Source organism: Manis javanica, chromosome 7 (genome assembly GCF_040802235.1).
Source record: "Manis javanica isolate MJ-LG chromosome 7, MJ_LKY, whole genome shotgun sequence".
Taxonomy (NCBI): Eukaryota; Metazoa; Chordata; class Mammalia; order Pholidota; family Manidae; genus Manis; species Manis javanica.
This window is the reverse complement of record NC_133162.1, coordinates 6,882,153-6,905,304: the sequence shown is the minus strand read 5'-3', so window position 1 is coordinate 6,905,304 and position 23,152 is coordinate 6,882,153. Positions and strand designations below refer to the sequence as shown.

The 23,152-nt window shown below is 42.6% G+C and overlaps 1 protein-coding gene and 1 long non-coding RNA gene across 3 annotated transcripts in view; one reads left to right on the top strand and one right to left on the bottom strand.

Annotated features, from left to right (window-relative positions):
• Positions 1 to 23,152, top strand: part of ZRANB1 (zinc finger RANBP2-type containing 1) — a 102,302-nt gene that overhangs the window by 16,106 nt on the left and 63,044 nt on the right. The window lies entirely within an intron of this gene.
• Positions 1,533 to 22,035, bottom strand: LOC108389505 (uncharacterized). 2 transcript variants are annotated; one of them, XR_012132967.1, is made up of 5 exons: positions 20,810 to 22,035; positions 17,284 to 17,343; positions 15,373 to 15,593; positions 10,034 to 10,167; positions 1,533 to 7,042 (listed from the first exon to the last, which is right to left on the bottom strand). It is a non-coding gene; the product is annotated as an uncharacterized lncRNA (long non-coding RNA). The 2 variants fall into 2 exon arrangements; XR_012132968.1 differs by lacking the exon at positions 1,533 to 7,042 and adding an exon at positions 7,064 to 9,755.

Sequence of the window (23,152 nt, the reverse complement as noted above, 5' to 3'; positions counted from 1 at the left end):
CACTATTTGTGTTCTCTCTTATTTGTAGCTTTTTCTTTTAATTTGATTTTCTCTATATAGTCTTTGTTTCCACTAAACTCCTTTTTTCTATTGGTTTGTTTTGGTTTCATCACATGATCTCTTTTCTCAGATGTTTAGTAGTCTCTGTTTGTTGATCCATGATTAAGAAATGGGGACTCAAACAGTTTCTGGACACTGTGTATGTGACCGCAACTTGTTGACTTCTTGCTGTTCTACAGCATGAACAGGTGTACTGCTTATTGGGAGACCTCCTGTTGTCTATAACTTGAGATACTTGCATCAAATTGTCTAGGAGACAGTCTTCCCATCTCCTGTCTAGAGAGTAACAGCTTCGCTTTCAGCCTTCTAGGAGTTCAGGAGGAGAAAAGGGCTCTCAGTATTATATCCCCATTCATGTGTCATGCTCACATCTTCAACCATGCCTGGCATCCCTCCCTTAGTTTAGATCCTGTTTCACCAAGATAGGGCTGAGGGTGGGGCTGTCATGTGGCCACATAGACTAGGGAGAGCATCTGGGAATCCAAGTGATTATCAGATAGCTTCTACCAGCCCTCCTCATTTTACCACATTCCCTTTCACCTCCAGTTCCAAAAGGCCCTGGTATTGTCCATTCCTGTGGCTTTCAAGGCTCTGCAGTGTAAGCCGGTGGCTCTCAACTTTCCTCACTGCTGATGCAGGAACTTGCTTTCTTGGGTCTCCTACATCAGTTATCATCAGCTTATTTAATTTCCACTTCCCCAAATGTTGCTATTGTCTTCTCCTGTTCTCTCTGTCCTACTGGATTCTATTTTGTTGATGTGGGCTTGTTTAACCCCTTCACTGTAGATTGTAGGAAGAAGTGAGGTTAGATGCATGTGTTCAGTCCACCATTTCGACCCAGAAGTCCTCCTAATACCTTTTACCTGCTTACTAAAGAACTTAATAAGTTATGTCCTGATTCTCTTTTATTCTTACATGGCAAATTTAGCAGAATTTTAAAATATAAAGTTGGCCCCCTGAGCTGTAAAATAGTATTCCCAACATTACTGAATTTCTCATGTTCTTGCTTCAAAATTCATTTTAAGAGCCTTTGGAAAAAAAAGCATTGGTTTGTCTTTCTAGAGATTGAAAGTTCTTGGAAGCTATGTATGGTACTGAAATTTCTGCTGTCTGAATGTTAATGTTAACATGGGACTCAAGAAATTCTTGAGCACCTGCTGTGGACCTGACCTGATCCGTGGGTATTTAGTGGGGCTTCAGTGTTTACACACGGAGCACCTCCACTTGCCCCTCAACTCTGCCTCCAGGAAGTCCTGGCACAGAGCTCCCTGGTCACTGCCAGCTGGCCTGCCCAGGCCTGCAGGACCTGTGGGACGGGTCTCCTGCTCAGGTCTGCCCACGTGGCTCCTTCCACTCCCTTGCTGCTGAGAATAGAATTCTGGGGCTGGTGACCACATAGTCACAGAAACTTATGTGGAAATCTGTACTTTGGGTTGCTTTCCTCTGTTTTATTTGCGCAACTGTTAAAACAACCTTGACAATGACATTAAAACAAAGCTCCTTTCTGCTATGAGTGTGGTCAGATGATCATTAGCAGTGGATTGAAATGTAGTCTCATTCACTTATGTAACTTTTTCTGTCTAGGAAGAGAGGTCAGTGAATGCCAAGTGTCCCCATATTTTAGAGAAAGGAGTGGGATTCACCACAGCAGCAGCAAAAAGAGAGAAGGCCCAACTGTTTCCGCAAACTTTCTAAGCCAGCACCCCCAGCCCACGGAGAATGAGGAGGGGCTGGGAAGGGCTGCCAGCCTAGTGGGCTGCGTGTGCTGTGGTGTCTCTACCCGCTTCCCTCTTCAGGCTGGTGGGGTGGGGTGCTGGGCACTGACAGGACCACCCTTAGCAGTGGGGTGTTTCCCATAAAGGAAACTGCCAGCTCAACCTTGAGTTGGATGGCTGCGGAATCGCAGAGATTCATCTGTGTGCTAGTGATGAACTTAGAAAAGCTCTCAGGTGGATCAGATTGGGCCAAGTGTGCCCCTGAAGGAGTGGGGCAGTGGCATAGGAGCTGCGGTATGGGGAGGGTTGGCCTGACAGGGCCTTGCCTACCCAGGGACCTGTGCGACATCAGCGGTAGTGTTGGAGGTGTGGGCAGGTCTCCAACACCTATCCCCAAGTCCCCTAGTGGATGCCCAGAGACACGGAGTCAACATTTAGACATCTGCTTGGATAGAGGGCATTTGACAGCCGAGTGAGACTAGCAAGCTTAGTGAAAATACATTCTTCTGCTTTACTCTCCCTCCGTCTCTCTGCCCCAAGCCTGGAAGAGCCACAGGCAGCAGGTAGCAAGCCGGGACAGGACAGGATGGAATGGGACAGGGTGGAATACAGGGAACAGACCTTCTCAGGCTTATCTGTGGAGGAGGGAAAAATCTTTGAACTGGAAATTAAATTGAAGTTTTGACTTAAACCAGACCATATTCCTTATGAGGACCTAAAATGAGGACTGTTGGTCAATACCTGGAAGCTACTGAGAAGGTAGGGGATCCACTAGAAATGTCAGGAAGGTGAGAGCCAGCAGAGGAGCTTTGCATGGCATTGGAGGAAGGAAAACACAGCTGGTTCTGGACGGCAGCGGTCCTGCTCAGGAAGTGGATTATATTTATGGTAAGAAAGTGAAAGTGCCAGGAAACCCTTTAAGTCCCTGCTATTTACTCTTCAAAATTCAGCTCAGGTGTTCCTCCTCTGAGGAGCCTTCCTGGACAAGGACTGCTTGGCCTCCTTGCCTGCCTCTCATGGCATCTGTTCACTCTGCAGGGTAGGCATTTATCCAGACCCCAGGGGCCTCCAGGGAGGGCTGGGCCTCCTCCAGCCCTGAGCACAGAACCCTGCCCATGTGGACTGCTCCATAATGTCTGTTGGGTCCATGAATGAAAAGAAGCGAGCATGGCAGACCTGGGTACAGGAACATACAAAGATAAGTTCTGAAATGGCAATGACTATTGTCTCCATCATTTAGTCTGAAGGAAACATTTACAACTGAATTTGAAAAAGAATATTTTGTTGAGTAAGATCTCAGATTGCAAGCCCACTTCTCCTATACTTGTTTCTAAAGCAGTGTTACTGAAGCCATCAAAATAACCTTAATGGAAGAAGAAGGGACCCATCGAAGGCCACTGGTTAGAAGAGTATTTCTTTGAATGATTTTTCATATGTGAAGTGCAGGGGTTGACATTGCCTGTTATTCACTATAAGTCAAAGTCAGGACACTGGGGGCAAAATGATACATCAGGAAATGGAGACTTCACCAAAATTGCCAATGTGAAGATTAGGAAAATGGAGGGCTTTAAATCCACTCCAAAATTCTGTTTATTAAGTCTCCTTGTGTGTACGTATGTAGTCTCAAAGGTCCCATGAATTAAAGGGTAATAATTCTCCGTCTTGGCTTTTTGGACCTCTTTTCCTGTGTGCTGAGTCACTTCATATCTTTCCAAGAGACCCAAGTTCTGAGCTAAAATAGAAATGTGTGTAGCGCTGTCTACTGAAGTATAACAACGCCTGCCCAAGTGCTCACCCATCTGAAGTTCTTCACACTTAAGATCTCAGTTGCTTCTCACTATAACCTCATGAGGTGTAGGAGGTTTGGTTAAAGATGTTATCATTACCTCAATTTCAATTTTACAGATAAACTGAAGCTTAGAGAGAGAAAGTGATTTGCTCAAGTCATAGCAAGTTGGTGGTGATGAGGCCAAACCATCTCAGGAATCCTGACTCCAGATTCCGTGCTGATTTCTGCAACATCCTGCTGCCTGTAAGGATGTCCAGAGGGCAACGGGTGGGAGTGCTGATAGAGCAGACTTGTAAATACAGTGTTTGTGTGTTGATAAAGTACATTTAAAAGAGATATGTAGAGAAAGATTTCAGCACAGGATGTTCACTGTAGTATTGTCTATATTAATGGTAAGTACTTGGGTGTGTGAGAGTGTATTTATGTATATATTCTGTTTCTTTACTCACATCATTTTCCTACACAGTTACATACGTATTTATTTGTGTGTGTGTATAAATTCTTTGACGACTTTTTAAAAAATAACCATTCTAGGCAGTCAGACTGTAACAAAGCAGAGCTTTCTGCTAACAGCCTGCCTGGAGAGCTTGCCTAGACCTGCAGCTGAAGGGGGCCTCTTCCTTCCCATGCCGAATCTACACACCTGCATGTTCAGGTGCTCTGTGAAGAACAACAAGGGAGAACAACTTCATACCCACTCTCCCCAACAAGTACACGAACACCAGTCACAGGTTTCTGTACACCAGGGGGTGGGGTGGGGCAGCTCAGCAGGAATGACCGCCGTACATTTGAGCCAGGCTGTGAAAGAGGAATTGCCTAGTGCCCACTTCTGAGTCCCAGTAACAGTGATCACTAGTAAAAAGTTTATCTAAATTAGGGTCCAACTCTGGGTAGTGGGATTAGCCGCGCTCCCTCTCCTGTGGAGGAATTGGGACGGAGCAAGAGTTCCATGGAAGCCCCCTCCTGTGTAGGTGGAGGCAGGAGCATAGAAGAGGACCATAGAAGCTCTTTCTTTCTTTCTACCTGCAGTAAAGCTCAGAAACAACCCAAATGTCCAGCAGTAGGGGAATGGCGAATTTACGGTACACTCATAAAACAGACTCTCATGTAATTACTTAATAAAATGTTTTCAAAGAATTTATATACACATACATATATATGGAAATGATAAATGTGAGTTTAAAAAAAGCAGAATATGTACATAAATACACACACACAAGTCCACTATATTATTCAAATAACATTTTGAGAAAGTTCCAGAAATATATTATCTGTGATCGCCTCTCTTGGTTTGGAGTACATGGGTCCATTTTGTTTTTCTTCTTTTTTTTGTTCCTGGATTTTCTCCTGTAAGAAATAATGTAACTCTGCGGGGAAAAGATGTTCCCAGCCCTGGGCAAATAATCTTTGAAGCTGAAATCAGTCAAAGGGAGAAATAAAGTGAAAGAAACCCATTTCTTGCTTACAAGCAGTTGTCTGCTTCTGCTTGCCCACGTCTCTCACAACCTGGTTGCAAAAGGACCCCCACCGAACCTCTCTGGTCCAGATATGCATTTTCTCTCCGCCCTCTTTGTAATTTCCTGTTGATACGGAGATGGACTACTTCTCTCCACCCCTTGGAAACAGCAAGGGGTTGATATGGAGATGCACTAAGGCCAGGTGAGAGATTCTGGAAATACTGCAATTTTACCCACAAATAGTATTGCTTTTGTTTGATTTTCTCCTCTCAGAGAAGCAGGGGGTGCTTCCTGAGAAGACAAGATTGGGTGGTCTGCCCACCTGGGCTCTGGAAGGCAATCTGAACAACAGAATACTGGGAAAATGTGACAGCAGAAAGCTCAAGAATCTGTTCAGGGCATCATCAGCTGGAAGGCTAGCAAGAGAGACCATCCAGGGGCAAAGTCAACCAACCGGAGGAAACCCGCAGATCGGGGTAGGAGGTATGACATTGCCCTGCGCAGACAAGAGGGGAGTGGCAGGGCTGTTTTGAGAGGTCCCAAGCCGTGTTTGGACGGGAAGGGAGTCATTAGTGGGACAACCTTTATGATCACAGAAATATTGGAAAGCATAATCCTGGGAGTAATAATACTGCCTGGGTCTCCTTCTCTGTACGCATCTCTGTCACTATTGTCTCTCTGCACAAGTGACCCCTCTGCTTGCTGCTTTATGAAGGGTCATAGCCAACAGCCTAGACAAAACCCTTCTGTAATCTCTGGCCCCCAGAACAGTGATAACGGCAGGAGCGAAAGCCTCGAAGACCACAGCTGGAGGGACACGGGAAGCACAAACTCAAGGCCACCAAGTGATGGCAGAGGAAAGGCTGCAGCAGCAGCTTGTGGGGAGGGCATGAGCCACCAGGGCCGAGAACGAGCTGAGTGGGGGTGGGGGGGCATCTTCCCACTGGGAGCTCAGGCTGGACTGCTGACCTTTCCCTCTGCCCCTCCGTGTCCCCAGGACTGCTGAGGTCCGGGCACACAGGGCCTCATCGTGACCCCTCTGACCTTGGTTCCCTTCTTCCAGCCAGCTGTCCTCACTGTCAAGTCCTTAGGTGGCCTTGTTGCTGTTGGGCTTCTGAGAATGATGTACTAACTGGGCTGGAATTTTCCGGACCCTTGAGGCACACGCACCTTTTGAAACCCTCTTCCTTTAGAGTCTTGGCTCAGTGTCTGGGCCCAGACTTCCTATGTTCTGTCCTTCCGCAGTGGTAACACAATTTCTTCCCTGCTGCCTGTGCCTCCCTCCGGTGGGTCAGAGCGAACAGAGGCACAGCTAGTTCCCTTTTGTCTCGTCCTCTAGATTAAATGAGGAAAAAATTGTCATCAGGTCAATAACTTATCAGGCCTTTGTGTCTGAAATTCTTAATTTTCATTCCTTCAGTGAGCAAGCTTGTCATCTAAATGCTGCAGCGCCTCTTTCTGTTTAGGCCCCAGGCTCAGGGAGTAGAATGTCCAGATGCTGCAGTGTGTGGGTTGCCATGGTGCTGCAAATGGCCCGTAAATGCTGAAACGCTGCGATTTCGCGGGTGCATCTCCAAGAGAGAGGGCGATGTGTAAGTGTAGATCTGGGCTCTGTGCACCTTTAGCTGCTCGGTGACATCTGGGCTGCGATTTGGTAGTTTGCACCACCTTCAGATCCTAGTGTGATCACCCTCTTGATTCTATCAATTAACTGAGTTATAACCAATTGCTAAAAACAGTCAACATAACCCCTTTGAAGAAAGGATGCTGAGCCCCAATCTGCTGGATGACGTTCTTTCTGACCTAAGTCTTTCATTGCACTTCAGTTTCTGCTGCTGCTGGGAAGCCGGCCAAGAAGTCCCTCTGGATTTGGGGCTGGTGACTATAAATGTCCAAAGATGTGTTACCACCTGCTTAGCTCGTTGTGTTCCATTCCTCATCTTCCCCAGCAGCAGCCTCTTGCCGCTACTGTCGGCCACACTCAGCACGCTGCCCCCGTGGTTGACGGACAGAGCTTACTCCTAGTCAGGGAAGATTAAAGTCAGCAAAATCTCAAAGACAAAGTGACTCTAATTATTATTTTAAATATCTAGGTGCTTTGTTAATGGGCTGGTGATGTTTGCGTGAACAAACATAAAATTTATAAATGATCCTATTTGTACCGCAATATTTATTTTTCTTTTCTGCATTGCAGCAAAGTCACTATGTTGCTATAGGCAAAATTTTCACATAATCTGTGTCCTATTGACAGTAATGCTAAATTAGACCACTTTTATTGAGTCATTGTAGTTCTTAGTTTTTTCTTATTAACTTCAAGTTGAAGAAACTTTGTTGAAGCAATAGCAGTTGGAATTGTCAGTAAAATTCTTAAAGCCATATTTAGGTTCAGAAATGAGCCATGAATTTCATATATCAGAATCAGACATTGTATGGGGTGGCACGTGACAAATTTTCTTTATTGCAAAAAATATTACAACATACTGAATTTTACCATATAAACTGCTATCACTTGTATTGCAGTTTCCCATCTCTTAAGTGATACCTAGACCTGTTGAGTAGCATAAATACCTAACACTGTGCTTTGCACACATTATACCAAATCCTACTTATGGGCACATTTTAGAATTATGTGAATTGTGTAATATTACAGCATTCCTTGGCCACCATACACAACCTTTGTGAAAACCGTACTAGATTGTGAATACCTTCCAATCCTGAATTTGAACATAAAGAGAAAGAAAAAAGGCCCAGGGGGCTCCTGGGAAATGATGCTTCTCTATGCAACAATCTGTTGTACGTCTGCTATTTGGAGATTTGACAAATTTATAATCTATCTTCCTTTTACCTAAGATCTTCTCCTGGCCAAGACCCCCTGCCCTCCAAAGCAGTGTCTCCAATGTTGGTAGCAGCGCAGCCACAAATCTCCAGGGCGATCAGACACAGCCACCTTCTGTTTAAGGACAGAAGCCAGGAATTGTGGAGAAACGCTTCCCCCAAGGCCTGACAGGTGTTGGTCATGGATGTGGCTGTTACGGTTATGACTTGTGCTGTGCTGTACCGGGCACAGACCCCACATAGCCCAGACACCCAGGTGCTCTTTCATCTGCGGGCTTTGTGGTGCATTTGTCATGAATGAGGCACATGGAAGGGGCCTCTGGCACCCAGGGTGAAGGTGGTGCTGCATGAGAAAGACCGCTCTGTGCAGAGAATGCAGTGGCCTCGCCTGCTGGGTTCCAGCTCCTGTGCTCAGTCCCTCCTTCCTCGAAAGGGAACGACAGGCAAAAAGGACTGTTCCTATTCCAACCACTGCACCCTAAGACCACCAGGACTGCACTGGAGAGTCTGCTCTGACTAAGCAGAATGGAGCTCTGCTCCAGGGACGGTTTGTTCCCATTGTTACTGCTGCCTAGACTCTTGTTGCTTCCTTGAGGCTGCGGGGGCAGAGGACACCAAGGTTTATCCTTTAAACCAAGTTAAGAGCATTCAACCAATTGGACTTAAGAAAACTTCCTGTGACACTAACCATTTCTCTCGTACTAAGCAAAAGGCTGACATTGTGGTTACCCAGGATCATCCTTTCATTTCAAAATCTATGACTTCCCCTGTAGGATCTAGTGATCTAGTGAGCCTCCCTGTGCTCAGAATCCTTACTGGTAAATGGGCACTGATGGCAGGGAGCGTGGGAATTTTGTGAGCTGGCACCTCAGTTCCCTTCCTCCTTCCCCTGCGAGGAAAGGGAAATGAAAGCCAACCAAACCTGTGTGTGTGTGTGTGTGTGTGCGTGTGTACACACATACATGTACACTCTTTGCAGGGTGTGTTAGTTTTCCAAGGCTTCACAGCAAATAACCACACACGAAAATCACAGAAATATATTCTCTCACAGTCCTGAAGGCCGAAAGCAGGAAATCAAGGTGTTGGCAGGGCCATGGTCCCTCCAGAGGCTCTAGGGGAGGAGCCTTCCTCGCCTCTTCCAGCCCCTGGTGATTGCTGGCAATTCATAGGTTCCTTGGCTTGTGGAGAGACGGCTTCAGCCTCTGCCTCCTCATCACCTGGCCTTTTCCTTGTTTCCTCTGTGTCTCTGGGTATCCCCTCTTCCCCTTATATGGATACCAGTCATGGCTCTAGGGCCCCCTCAATGCAGTATGACCTCATCAAAGCTGATTGCATCTACAAAGGACTTATTTCCAAATAAGGTCAAATTCTAAGGTTTCAGGTGGCCATGAATTTCTTGGGGACAGTATTGAATCTAGTATTCAGGGTTAGGACAGAAAGACTATTGTGAGATGCATCCTGAATTCAAAGACATTAAATGTGAAAAAATGTACATCTTAATCTCCATAAATATGGTATCTTATACACACTCTCAAGAGATTCAACAGTGTAGGTAGGTAAAAGGCATTCTCAAAAACTGCCATAATATTTTGGTGGGATGATCTTCTGATATCTTTTTTGAAATGCCCCAGTCGAGGTAGTTCAGTTTTGATGGATTGGACATACCCATATTCTTCAGAATAGTTGGGATTTCTGGAAAAGGACTTAGGAAGAATTGGCTCCTAGGAGAGATAATGGTTGTGAAAATGCTTTACAAATGGCCGAAAATGTGATATAAATAAAGATTCATGGGTACTTTACCCACTTTATGACTCAGGGAGGGCTGTCCATTCCACACATAAAGGCAGGAGCAGTGAACTTTGAGACAGCAGGGCCATTTCCTGTAAAAATTCTTTTTCCCTGGATAAAAGAAAGGACAGTTCCTCCTGGCTTCATAAACACTCTTGTTTTTTAATCAGGGGATCCAGCAGCACCTTCTGGTTAATTCATTTTAGGGCCCTCTAAGTAGGTTTAATATATAGGAGGAGGGGGCCTGTTATCTGACCACAATTTCACAGACTATAGGATTTTGCCTCTTTTGTAGAAACAATGGACAGTGGGTCAATCATTTCAAAAGGAGTTAATAGAACTTTATACCTGGAATGGAACTTTCCCATGATCTCCTCTAATCCACTTACTGTGTATAAGATGCCAAGAGAGAAGTGGCTGGTAGAGAAGCTGGAGGTGGATTTGGGGCTCAGTTCCATGTTTAGCCTTCTCCATCATGCTGCCAAAGCACACTCACAACCCCTCATTTGGTCTTCACACAAACCTACAAGGTAGGGGTATGGTTATTCCTGTTTAACAGATGGTAAACTGAGGCTACCTGATGCACTGTCTAGCTCAGTATCATAAGCTGAGCCAAGGTAAATGACAAGCATTATTTCCATAAAATGATGATTTCATCCAGGCTCTAAATGTGATAATAAAATTTTGAGATATAACAACTGTCTTTATAAGTACAGTAAGTTAATAAAGAGAATGTTTGGGGGCTTATAAAAGCACGGCAGGAGTCACAGATTACAGGGAGGACAGTTACAGTGATGCTTGGGCACCAGGACCAGGAGAGCGCTGCTGGGGAGAATGCCTCTTGCTCTAATCTGGGATGCTGCAGCTCTCCTGCTTTTGCTGTCAGAGTAGCTGACGTTCGTCATCTAACCATGCTCTATCCCATTCATTTTACAGCACTTCTGCCATTGCTCTAGGTGCAGGTTCAGTCTGCTAGCAGCATAGGCCTGGGGCGGACTTACTATTACTAAAAAACTAACCAGATCCTGAGGCTTAGTCTGAATTCAGAAAAAAGAAATTTCTGGGAAACCACTGTTCATTCTTTTGCACATTCTAACCCTCTCTGCTGGTTGCTTGCTGCTTAAGATCTAATGAGTTAGAAATGACTTTTACTGAGTGAAAGTAAGGAAACAATTTGGGGGGATTATGTATAGGGTGTAAAAATTATGAAATCATGTTCCATGTGAAGATAATGTTCTCTCTTGTATCCTGGAAATTTTCTAGCACATCATCAAAAACTAGATATAGATACAGATATACTATAGTTTTGATAATCTTTTAAAATGTAAAAGGGTTGTGTATTTTTCCTTTTCTAATCTTCAACCTCAGACCCATTTATTTTCAGATTAAAACAGAATTCTAATGCTCCTTTCACAAAGCAGCAATTTGGAAAGGGGAATTCTTTTGATTAAAGGTGATAAATAGTCTAAGTCATTACTATTAGTGTAACATTTTTTTCAGTATGAAATATTACACTGAAACAAAATTTTAGAGTTAGGGGTGAATTTAACAATCAAAAGCCACTGTCATTTTAAAGATGTCACATTTGGTTATTTTTACATTTGGTGTTTTTATTTTCTGGGTGTAACTAATCAGATACATATTTTCAAATAATGATGATAAAGTGCAATATTCAAGGGTGACATTATGGAAATATGAATCAACCCCTACATGGCAAGTTTGTAAGTACCATGTAAATCTGTTATTATTTTATTTTCCATTAAGCTTATTACCTAGTAGAGGCTCTATTTGACCTCAAAATCTGCCAAGCATCGGAAGGCTATCCCTTCAGCCTGCTGTGTCCGGTAGGGTAAGGGACAATTTCCTTAGGGAATGTACTTGAAATGTTACTCTTAAGCTATGCAGACTCTCGAGTGCTCAGGAAAAAGTACTTTTGCCTTTTCATCCATCCTCCCCTGATGACTGCTGGGATCTCCTTCCCACATACCCAATAAAAGCCCATTCCAGGCTTTTTGTTTGTTTGGTTTTTACTTTCAGAGATACAGAAATATTTATGGATGAAATGCTATGCTGTCTGGGATTTACTTCAAAATAATGTGAAAAGCAGAGAAGCAGACAGGAAGAAAATTAAAACAAGATTAGCCATAAGTTGACAATTATTGAAGCTGGGTGATGGGACATGAAGCCTATCATGATGGTAATACCACAGTGACCATCCTTGTGCACACGTGGAAATTTCCCCAAACTAACCCAGAAGTGGAACTGCTGGGATTAAACACATTTTAAATTGTCCTGGGGGCTACCAAATTGCTCTCCAAAGTGTCTGCACAAATATGTATTCCCACCTGCCATGTATCTCGCTGAACCTTGAGATTCAACATTTTCATCAGAGTTTTAAACAGCATTATATCCTTTTTGTATTCATTTGCATTATTGTAATCACTTTGGGTATCTTTTCACATTTGCTGGTTCTTTTGGTTTTTTTTCTGCGGTTTATCTGTTCATATTGCTCCAGATTATAGATGAGATCACTATGAGGTCTCTTTCCTCTTCCCTCTAAGCAGTAATGTGCAGCGGCCTGCTTGCGTTAGCTTCTAAGAGCCCACTGTTACCAGTTAGCAAAATTCTTGAAAATCTATCAAATACAGGTAGCTCAGAATTGGCCCAGTGAGAATATTTATACCTTGGCAGTCAGCAATTGCTGTAAATCAGGGCTTGCATCTTTAGAGAGCTGGTTAAGTATTTACCAGCATACCACTGCCTCCAAGCATTTGCATCTAGACATAGCAGGTTCAGAAGTTCAACAAGGTAAACCTGAGGCATGCATGAGGAAGGGGCCCTGGACCTGCTGACTGGGACCAGAAAATTCTTGTCCCAGGAGACAGACAACTAATAAGAAAAGCCGTTAGGGGCTCTGTGCTCAGCACCTGCTCTGGATGAAGTCAGAGGTCAGCCTCTAGGACATCTAGGCGGTCCCAGAACTGCCACTGCAGCATGAAGCAGCTGAGGGTGTAGAGTTCATTCCTTGGCCCCTTTCACGTCTGAGCCAGGTATGGTCAGCTACATAATTTGCAGGGAACAGTACAAACTGAAAATGTGGGCTTCTTGTACAAAAGCAGGAAAAAAGCTTGTTTTTTGTCCACCATCTCTCTCCACCTGTCACAGTTTTCTCTCTTTGTTATCTAATGTCATGCTCTCTCGGGCATGGGGACCTTTGTAGGGCAAATGCCAAATCCCATAATCACCTAGGGTGTCACCTGGTATGGCGTCTTAGGCCCTGAGTGTGGAGCCTCCTGAGTGCAAATGTGATGCCTTCAGCAGCACACCCCTGCCACCTGGGCCTCTGCAGCTGAGCCCTCCTCTGCCACCGTGGTTACGAGCTGGTCACAGTCAAGTCTGCCAGCAGGTCGGCTGTAACATGCCTTCTTTTAGCAGGTATTTACTGAGCAAATGCCAAGCACCGGGAACCCTCCTTGGTATACAGGTAATTACTATAGAAAAATCCTACCCTCATGGAGTTTACCTTCTGTCCCAGGAGACTGGCAACTAATAACATGCATAATTGTTATAGGCATGTATATATGGTGTGTGAGGTAGTGGTAGGTGCTAACAAGAAAAATAAAAACATGGAGAAGGGATAGAAAATGTCAGCAGGGTGGCACTGTTAGAGGATGCGTGAGTTAAAATTTCAGATACTGGGGTTTGGGAAAATGACATCTGAGCAAAAACCTGAGGTGAGGGAGGCACGTTATACACGAGGCAGCACATTCAGCCCTTCACCCTGTGCTACCTTCCTTGTAAGACTACTTACCGACCTAACAGAATCATTGTGAGAATTGTACAAGATCACAGCCTTTTCAGTCAAAATTTGCCTGCATAAGTTTCAACTTCAGTTATAAGTTATTTTAAGCATGGGAAACATCGTATAAAAAATAGTCTGGTTAGAATATGCATCACTGCCCCTTTTTATGGTAATGTTTATGAATTCAGTGCTCTTTGAAACAGATACTTCATTTATTGTCATAATTTTAGAGACTGGGGAAAGTTGTCTTTGGCATCTTCTGAGGATTAACATGTTCTGCAATGATCTCTTTTCCCCCTCATTCTTTTAGTTGCTCAATAGGATTTCTTCCCATGAAAGCAGAGTGTTAAATAATTAAAATATAAACCTGCAGGAAGAGGAAAAAGAACAATTCCTCCATATCAGGAAGTGGAATATTATTCTATCACACTGTTTGAAAAAGAAAATCCCTTCAAACAGTGGCTTAAGTAGAACAGATACATTTTTCTTTTGTATAAGACACCTGGGGGAAGGCAGTTCAAGCATGGACTATATTTCTGCTCTACTATTCTCAAAGTCACCTCATGGTTCAGGATGGTCACAGGAGCTCCAGCAATCACATCCATATTCCAGGAAGGAAGATAGGGTGAGATGAGTGGCCTGTTCCCTCCTTTTTAAGGAAAGTTTCCATAAAATTCAACACACACACACATATACACACCATAAATACATTATGGTCCAGAACTTTGTCACATGGTCACACCTACCTGTAATGGAGACTTGGAAATGCAGTAAAGGCATTTAGCTGAGCAACAATTTTGTTAGAAACTGATGTTCTATTTCTTGGGAGAGAAAGGAGAATGAATGGTAGGGAGAGTTTCTAACAGTTTCTGCCACAAACGCTAAGTTCATTTTCTTTTTAAGTTTATGAGGGCTATAAATCTCAGGAAAATAAGTCAATACCTAACTCCTAGGGCCTTGAGATACTACATTTTAAAATGGTCTAATTCTAGCTTTTTAAAAATCAGATGAAAAACTCCAATGGGAAATTAATTTCCATTCTGTCATCTTTATTATTTTTGCATATGTTACTTGAGTAGTCTACCGTTTCACCATATTTGGAATTGTACAGGTAAACAGTCCAGTAAAAAAGGATTTCACTGTAGTTGTAGAGAACTTAGTGTTTCATAGGACAACATCAGTTTTTAAAATATGCATTTGAGACAGGAAAGAATAATAATGGTTTGGTTGCAATGGACATCTTTTTTTTTTCTATTGAAAATAAGGTCCAACAAGAAAAGCTGCTCTTTCTTGCTGACCCATGCCACAGTACCTGAGATGATACTGAGTATTTGCTCAGGGGCTTTTTTTTTTATACAGTATGAGTTGCTTTCTGATGGAAAGCTAATGTATTTTTGTTGGGAAAAAAAGTCTATTTCCTTAGCTCTTGAGCAAGAATATGTCTTCCTCTTGAAGATTTATTTTCTTTCTTTTTAATGGTGACAGATGTTGTCTGCCAGCATAGAAACAAACACACAAATGTCATGCTTCAGTTACAGTGACTGTGGGCAACTATGTTGTCACTTGTCCTTTATGCATGGTGACCTGATGATTAAACTACTAATATTTATTTGGAGGAATTCCCTTTGATTAGAGAATATTATGTTAACACAAAGCTACATGTCAGTGGTGAATCTGTTTTATTAAAATACATTTATCTCTGAGTTAGAGCTGGCTTCTCAACATGATTCTTTCCTACTTAATAATATAAAAGACTCTGTCTCTAATCTTGATTTCAGTGATGGAAATCCTGCAGACAGACTCAAAATTATACTGTAAGACAAAATCAGAAAAGAAAATATCCCTAAGGTGTGGAAATGTAGTTTCATTATTTAACATACGAGGATGACTGGCATTGAATTCAGTCTAGGCTCCAGCAAATCTTACCTTTTTTGACACATCATTTCATTCCAAAAAGATGCTGCTAGAGAGAGAACCTGTCAGTTTATGGACTTAAACCTTTGTCCTATTGCTTTAGGAAGCCATTTCTTGATGAGCCTCCAGTATTTCACTGGTGAGTTTCTGTGCCACCTGTGCCATCCATCGTTTCTGAATTTTAGCTATAGAATGGATTAGTATAATTCTTCTGTATGTTCAGTATAACCATGCTGTAACACAAAAAGGAAAATTGAGATGTTCTCTAAATACGTTGTCTCTGGGTGGAATAGTCTTTATTTAGGCAACGGGATTCGAACTGGCAATAACTGTTGCCTCCAGGAATGCTCTGCTTTTATGTCTGCTCTGCTGTAGTTTCTGTCAGCTGGAGAGCCTGCAGCTGTCCCTCCAGACTCACTCTCCCTTGACCGACATGGACTGCATTAGTGGTTCCCTAGCCTCCCTATGGTCACCTGGTCCTGTCTGGATTGGCCAATGGGAGGCCCTGGCAGAACCTGGGGAAAGGGGAGAGGGGTCAGGATATATACTCTGGCTGTTCCCTGCTGGGCCAGGTTGATAGCGGCCATGTCTTTCTAGGAAGGCCACGGCACCTGCTCAGTGGCCCTCCTGCCAACCGCTCTCTCTCGGATCTGGTAAGGGCTCCTCATTATTGTCAGCTCAAGGCTGTCTCACTATCCTTGCTGGTTTTCTTCAACCCTCCCCCCACCTTTGTAAAGAATTTCAATTTTCCATTGGAGTGTGCTGTCTATTTCTGCCTGGGACACTGATGAGCAACCTTTAAGAATGGGGGAGAGTGGTTATTTTGCCTATGACTTGTTTCTAGGAAGTGTTTTCAACAGGAATAGGACGGAAGCAAAGCCCTGGATAATTTAAGTTTCCCCTGCTGTTTGTTTTTCCACTCCTGGAGTTGTAAATTGTTGATGTTCTCACAAGAATGTTAAAGAGAAAATGTAGTTCTTCAAGGTACCTGTACAAGTCAACCAATTCTCTGGTGGGCTGCTGACATCTTGCTAGAGCTCCCAGCCTAGGGTTAAGTGGTGGGCTCACCGCCATAGTGCAGGGTCAGAGGAATCTAATAAGGAGTGGGCCCTAATTTTGTCAGCATCTTTCCCAGGCCCACCTACTCTTCGGGGAGCATGGACTCCATCCAGCTACCCTCCCTGCTTGCTTCCTTACCCATTACAGTCCCACATGCTGACCCTAACGTTTGAAGAGAACTCAGGCATGACTGCTGAAACCTAGTGCCCTAACTGATGCTAATCACCTGTCCTAAAAGATTGGCTGAGAAATTCATTCAGCTTAAGCACATTCTTTTTTCAAGTTCATCATTGATTGAGTTTGGCTTCAAGTTGGGTACTTAACTCTCTTTCTCATTCTCCCCACAGTTGCAGCGACTCTTATTTCACAAATGTGAGGAGGCCCATAAACTGTGGTCTGGTAAATTCTATTTGCAAGGACTGCTTCTTGAAAACACTAATCTTAAAATGAGAGAAGGCACTAATATTCACTTTTAATCCACACATCTTTTAGAAAAACCTCTATAAGCTATCTGTCTTCTTGACCCAGCTAGGGCCTGTTTTTTTTTTTTTTTGACTTGCTCATTAAATTATTCTTTCATTTATTCACAATTATTTTACTATAATTTTGAATCAAGGGTGTACTCAAAGTTGGTTTCCATGGTCTCCCTTACTTTTTTGTGTGAAATTTTTTTTTTTTGAGAGGGCATCTCTCATATTTGTTGATCAAATGGTTGTTAACAACAATAAAATTCTGTATAGGGGACTCAATGCACAATCATTAATCAACCCCAAGCCTAATTCTCAATAGTCTCCAATCTTCTGAAGCATAACGAACAAGTTCTTACATGGTGAACGAATTCTTACGTAGTGAATAAATTCTTACATGGTGAACAGTGCAGGGCAGTCATCACAGAAACTTTCGGTTTTGATCACGCGTCATGAACTATAAACAATCAAGTCAGACATGATTATTCGTTTGATTTTTATACTTGATTTATATGTGAATCCCACATTTCTCCCTTATTATTATTGTTATTATTATTATTATTTTTAATAAAATGCTGAAGTGGTAGGTAGATGCAAGATAAAGGTAGAAAACATAGTTTAGTGCTGTAAGAGGGCAAATGTAGATGATCAGATGATCAGGTGTGTGCCTATGGACTAAGTATTAATCCAGGCTAGACAAGGGCGGCAAGACATCCACGGATGCAGAAGATTTCTCTCAAAGCAGGGGGGGTGAGATTCTGAGCCTCACCTCTGTTGATCCCCAATTTCTCACCTGATGGCCCCCCTGCGACTGCGCCTGTCTTAGGTTGTTCCTCCCTTGAGGAATCTTACCCGTCTCTGGCTAACCAGTCATCTTCCGGGGCCATACAGGGAAATGTAAAGTTGGTAAGTGAGAGAGAAGCAATATTCTTTGAAAAGGTTAGCTTTTTACTTCTTTGCAGATTTATGTAGGGCCTGTGTTTTAATTCCCAAAAATAAAGTCTTGTAACTTCTCTGACCCTTAGTTTTCCTTTCAGTCCTTGGAGATAACATCTTTCTGACAAATAAGGATACAGTGCAATAATGGATAGTAAAGTATTTTTGAAAACTTAAATATCTTAAAAATACAAGTTATTATTGCCTAAAACATTATGTAGTCTAAACCAATGACTTTTAACTTTTTTTTGGGTCATGAATGACTTTAGAGAATTGGTGAAAGATACAGAGCCTCTCTCCAGGAAAGTGCAAGCCATTCCCAGGATTTTGTTATACAATTTCAAGGTATCTGTGGATCTTCTGAAGCCTGCCATGCCCTGGAAATATTTCACAAAAATGCATCTTTCCTTTTTAAAGATGGCTAAATGCAAACATTAATGTGTTAGATATAATTTTAATCTGCATTCATTTATAAGACTTGACATTTAGAATTCTGTACAAGATACATAAATTACATACTAAAAGAAGAAGAATCAAAGGGAAATATCAAACTATTCTAAGTTCTTGAATGAAATTTAAATGCATTAGGTTATTGAACTAGAATAATGAAGGTTGAAAATATCCTCAAGTATAAAACTGTTAAAGTGGGCAGATAGCCAGACATGAACAGGCAGGGGGTTGGGGACTTGGGCTGGTGTCAGTTAGATGTTTGTTTATAATCAAAATATATTCTTAGATATATGTTATGTTCTTATTTACATTCCGCATAAACTGTTCTTGTGGGATGTGGGGAGGGAGGGTGTAGATACCAGTCCTGCCAAAACTGACTAGTTCAATGTGGAAAAGAAGTTGACTCTGACTTTACCTCAAAGGGAATTATATACTCATTAGCATACTAATGATCACACCCCTTGGCACCACGAGAGTGTGACCCTATTTCCCAGAATTCCCTTCCTATTTCCAGAAAACCCCAACTAACTGGGTGAATATTCCACCTTTGCTTAAACTTCAGCTGATAGACCACCCAACCCCAACCCCAATGTGCTGCTCGCCTCTGGAGCCCACCCACACTCCCTCCTTGAGTTTGTACTTTGCTTTATTAAACTGCTCTTTGCTTGTACCAGCTCAACCAGCTCATGAATTCTCTCTTGATCAGAGTCAAGAACCCTCCCGCAGGTTGAGGTCTCTCCTAGCACACAGGGAGATCTTCTCAGATTGGATTGCCCTACAACAAATCTAAGAAAGTAAAGATAATTAATTCACTCAGTAGATATTTCTTGAACACCTGTATATGACAACGACCATCCTAAGTGCATAGGATCCATTCGTGAATCAAAGTTAAAGTATCTACAATACAGAAATGATACTTTCTCTTCCTTGAAAGCTGATAAAGCTCCAGGTAATGTAGGAATATAAGCCAAATGAGTTTATTTGTTATACAACTCATGCTTTATGCCTTACGTGGAACAACGGAATAATTTTGTATCGGTCATAGAACTACATTTCTGTCTGATCAGCCCCCCTTTAATAGGCAGCTTGTGTATTTTAATTTTATAGCTACTACAAATCTTCTATGTCAAAGGTAACAGGATGCTGTGTACTTCATGGTTTTGTCCCAGCCGTGATGCTCCCACACAGATTATTCTCTCTGGTCCGGAGTCTGAATTTACATATCATTGTGGAAGCAAATGAAATCATTTGCATGAATCACTCTTACTAATTCAGGATATATTTGAATGACATCATGAGTATTTTAACATATTTTCAAATATTTTTAGACTGTGGCCTCTGGAATGATTGGAAAGAGAGAAGTGAAAGATATTGTGGCCTTCCTAACTTTTTAGATAATTCATCATTTTAGTGTTTGGCAGAATGGCAGAATATTTTCAATTCCATGAGCATTAAATAATAAGACATGTAAGTATTAGATTCTCACACACAGGGAAAAAAAACACATGGAAAGAGAGAGAGAGAGAGAGAGAGAGAGAAAAACAGAGAGTGTATGATTGGGGAATGGTGGGGAGGGTGAAGGTGTCACCTCGTCAACCCTGAAATGGGAGAAGGTTTGCTTACGAAAACCATAAACTGGGAAAGTAGCCCTTTGGGTTTGTTCATATGAGGTTAGACTCACAGCACATTTGAGCTGACTAGGCATTAGTCATGCTTTTCACTGGTCCAGGATTTCCTAACTGAAACACATTTTTCCCTCACTGAGTCTTTTCCAGTATCTCCTTCCCATTTTTTCTTCTCTCCTTTCTCAGCCAATCATACTGCCTGCAAAATATAGCCTTTACTTCCTATTTCTGCTTTCCAGGGGAATTGCCTGGTTTACCTTCTCTGTGTCCTCTTTGGAACATTAGTAGTATGAGTATTTTTTATGGAGTTGCCCTTTCTATTCTGAGATGTGAATAAAATTTAACTTTCCAGTAAGATTAGCATCTCAACCTTTTTTGTGTGAGTGGGTCACTTCAGAAAAAATGTTTTCAATGCATAAGTAAATGAGATTACATAAAACTAATTAAACTGAAATAGTTATCGAATTAAAAAAAATCTGTTATTAATTTAAGCATGACTTTAAAAACAACACATTAATTAAGAAGCTAGTGGCAGATCTAATGGCCACCACGATTTTGCAGTTGTGATGACCATCAGCCATATTTTGAGATATCTACAACTGTAATGTGTTCTAAGAAGTCCAGTCGCTATTGGTGCCAAAGCCACAGGTTTGTCTACTGTGGTTTGTTGACCAGGGGTTGGTACTGATGTAAATGTTACATTTCAGTTAAAAGTGGGTGGAAATGAGTATGTATTTTCTTCCCATCTGAGTTTACAACCCCATAGAGGGTATAGGGACCCCAGGCTAAGAGCTGCCCCCCCACTAAACAAATAGCCCATTTGTCTGAATGGCCAGCATTCAGAACAGTGCCTGACATGGAGTATCTCCTCAATAAATGTTATCTGAGTTAAGCAAAATGAGGGAGACTGACCTTTATCAATACTTAAGGATGATGGCCAGGACTTTCCACCTCTAATCTCATTGAATCTTCAGTTAGCTGCCAGAGAAATATTACCTTATAGTTCTTCAGTGAAGAAGCCAACTCACAGAGGACAGCTCAGTGGCAGAGCAGAATTTAAACCCAGGTCTGTTTGATTCCAAAGTCTATGTTCTTTCCACTTCACATTGTTGCCTCAGATAAAATTTTCCAGGTCCAGAGAATAACAGAAGTGAAGTTATTTCAGATATTTGATGTCTCCAAACTTATTAAAAAGATCCATAAAACTTCAACAATTCTCTCATAACTCAGTGAGTCTAGCTTACAAGGATATCTAGTTTAAGGTTTATGAAAATTTCTTAACCTTGCTCCTGTGAACATAAATTCCTACCCACGGAGCTGAGACTAGTCCTAGCACAAATCAGGACTTGATTAAGTCACATGAGCTGTTTTAGTCTGATGTCTGACATACATACTTTGCCCTTTTGTGAGAGATTTTTGTCTCAGGCATGTTTGTGGTTGGTGTCCAGAAGGGTGACTGGATGATCCTATATTCTACAAAACAGTGTCATTTATTTCATGAGAATGAAGCAGGCAGTGTTATTATTGTATTGCATTTTCTACTGTAAAGAGGTTTTGCCCCTGAGAAATCATGTTGATCATATACAGTGAATGCCAGGTATTTTGCAGCTTATATAACTGGCATTTTTTTTGCTGAATGGCTGAGAATTTGTTCTTGTAACAATTGGACTTTCCAGCATTTCTTTTGAGCAGAGCTCACCAGTTGTATAAAACTTCATAAAAGCACAGATCCTCCCAACAGACCCTAAGCAAATGGGACCTGCTGTCATTGCCTTCCGCAAAGTGCCTTTAACTGTCCTTATTTGGAAATGTGCCTGCTGGGTGGCCTCTGCCTGTTTGGCCTCGCTGTTCTAGGCCTCACACTGGGCCACCTAACCGTGTCAGAGGAAGTGGCTCCTTGTCACTCTTTTTGCTTCTCCACACCCCTTGTCCCAAAGCACTCAGCCCAACCCTCGCCCATGACCTCCGCTTGCCTAGTCCCCCAGGCAGGGAAAGAATATGCCTCGGAATCCTCACCTGTCTCTCCCATCAGGCTCTCTGGACAGCTCTGTGTTTCACGTCTTCCTTTCCTCTTGTTTCTGAGAAAGAGAGAGCCCTGGGATTGCCACAACAAATCACCCTGCTCTAGTTTCCCTCTCCCCTGGGTTTCGGTCGTTACCTGCACACTCTCCACCTTCTTTCCTCTGTTTATGAAATTGCTGATATGCACATTCTTACAATATATATGCAGGAAAACAAGACCTTTCCCTCATTCCCATTACCCTGTGCCTGTTCCATCTCCTGCCTTTCTGTCATTGCCCACTGTCTGGGACTGGGAGTCTGTGATCACTGCTGCAGAGAGCCTACACATGCCTTCAGTTTTTGAAATCTGGCTTCTCTCCCCACCATCCTACTGAGAACTGTTCTCTAGAAGGTCACTGAGCCTCTTGTTTGTGGAATGCAGTGACCTTTTCTCTGTTCTAATTCCTACGTCTGTAGAATCTGAAGGTGCTCATAACTCCGTTCTTGAGGATCACTGACCCTTTAACTTCCAGAACACCTTTTGCATCTGATTTTCTAACCAATCTGTTTTTCTTTCTTACTCCTGTGGCTTCCGTGGTAATTTCTACCTAGGCTGGAGCTGGAGATAATCAAGCAGTTTATCTACCACATGTCAGACCAGCATTTCCTGTTCTCTGCACATTTCTTCCTGAGCCCAGGATGTGGACATACCCAAGCCAAGAGTCAACAGCTCCTCTTATCTAGTTCCGTTCCTGGGTTCCTGCTCTTAATCTTACCCCTATCATCGGGAGTTCTCTGACTTGAGCTGCTTTCTTCTGCCCCATGTTCAGACAGTGGCAGACCCTCAACAATTCTCCCACCACCTCCGTCCACTCTCACTCACCTTTCCATTCTCTCAGCTGCTCTGGTTTCAGAGCCTTGTCTCTGAATCAGTTTCTCTGTCCCTATTTTCAGTTCTACCCTAGATTGTCCCACAGACATTCCGTGTTAGGGTACAGCTCCAGTACTGGCAATTTCCTGCTCAAAACCCTTCCATGGCTTTCTCCTAGTAAAGGGATAAAGTATAGATCCCCAATTTGGCATTCAAGACCTTCTGAATGAGGCAGGAAAAGTAAAATGGAGTTTTATCTTCTACAGGTACTTTATTTTGGCTTTTATTTCAAGTGTTTCCCTAAATAATTGTCAACAAGACTATACTGTCCCTACACATTACAACAAGGGTTCTAAGAAAAAGAGCTTTACAAAAAAATAGTG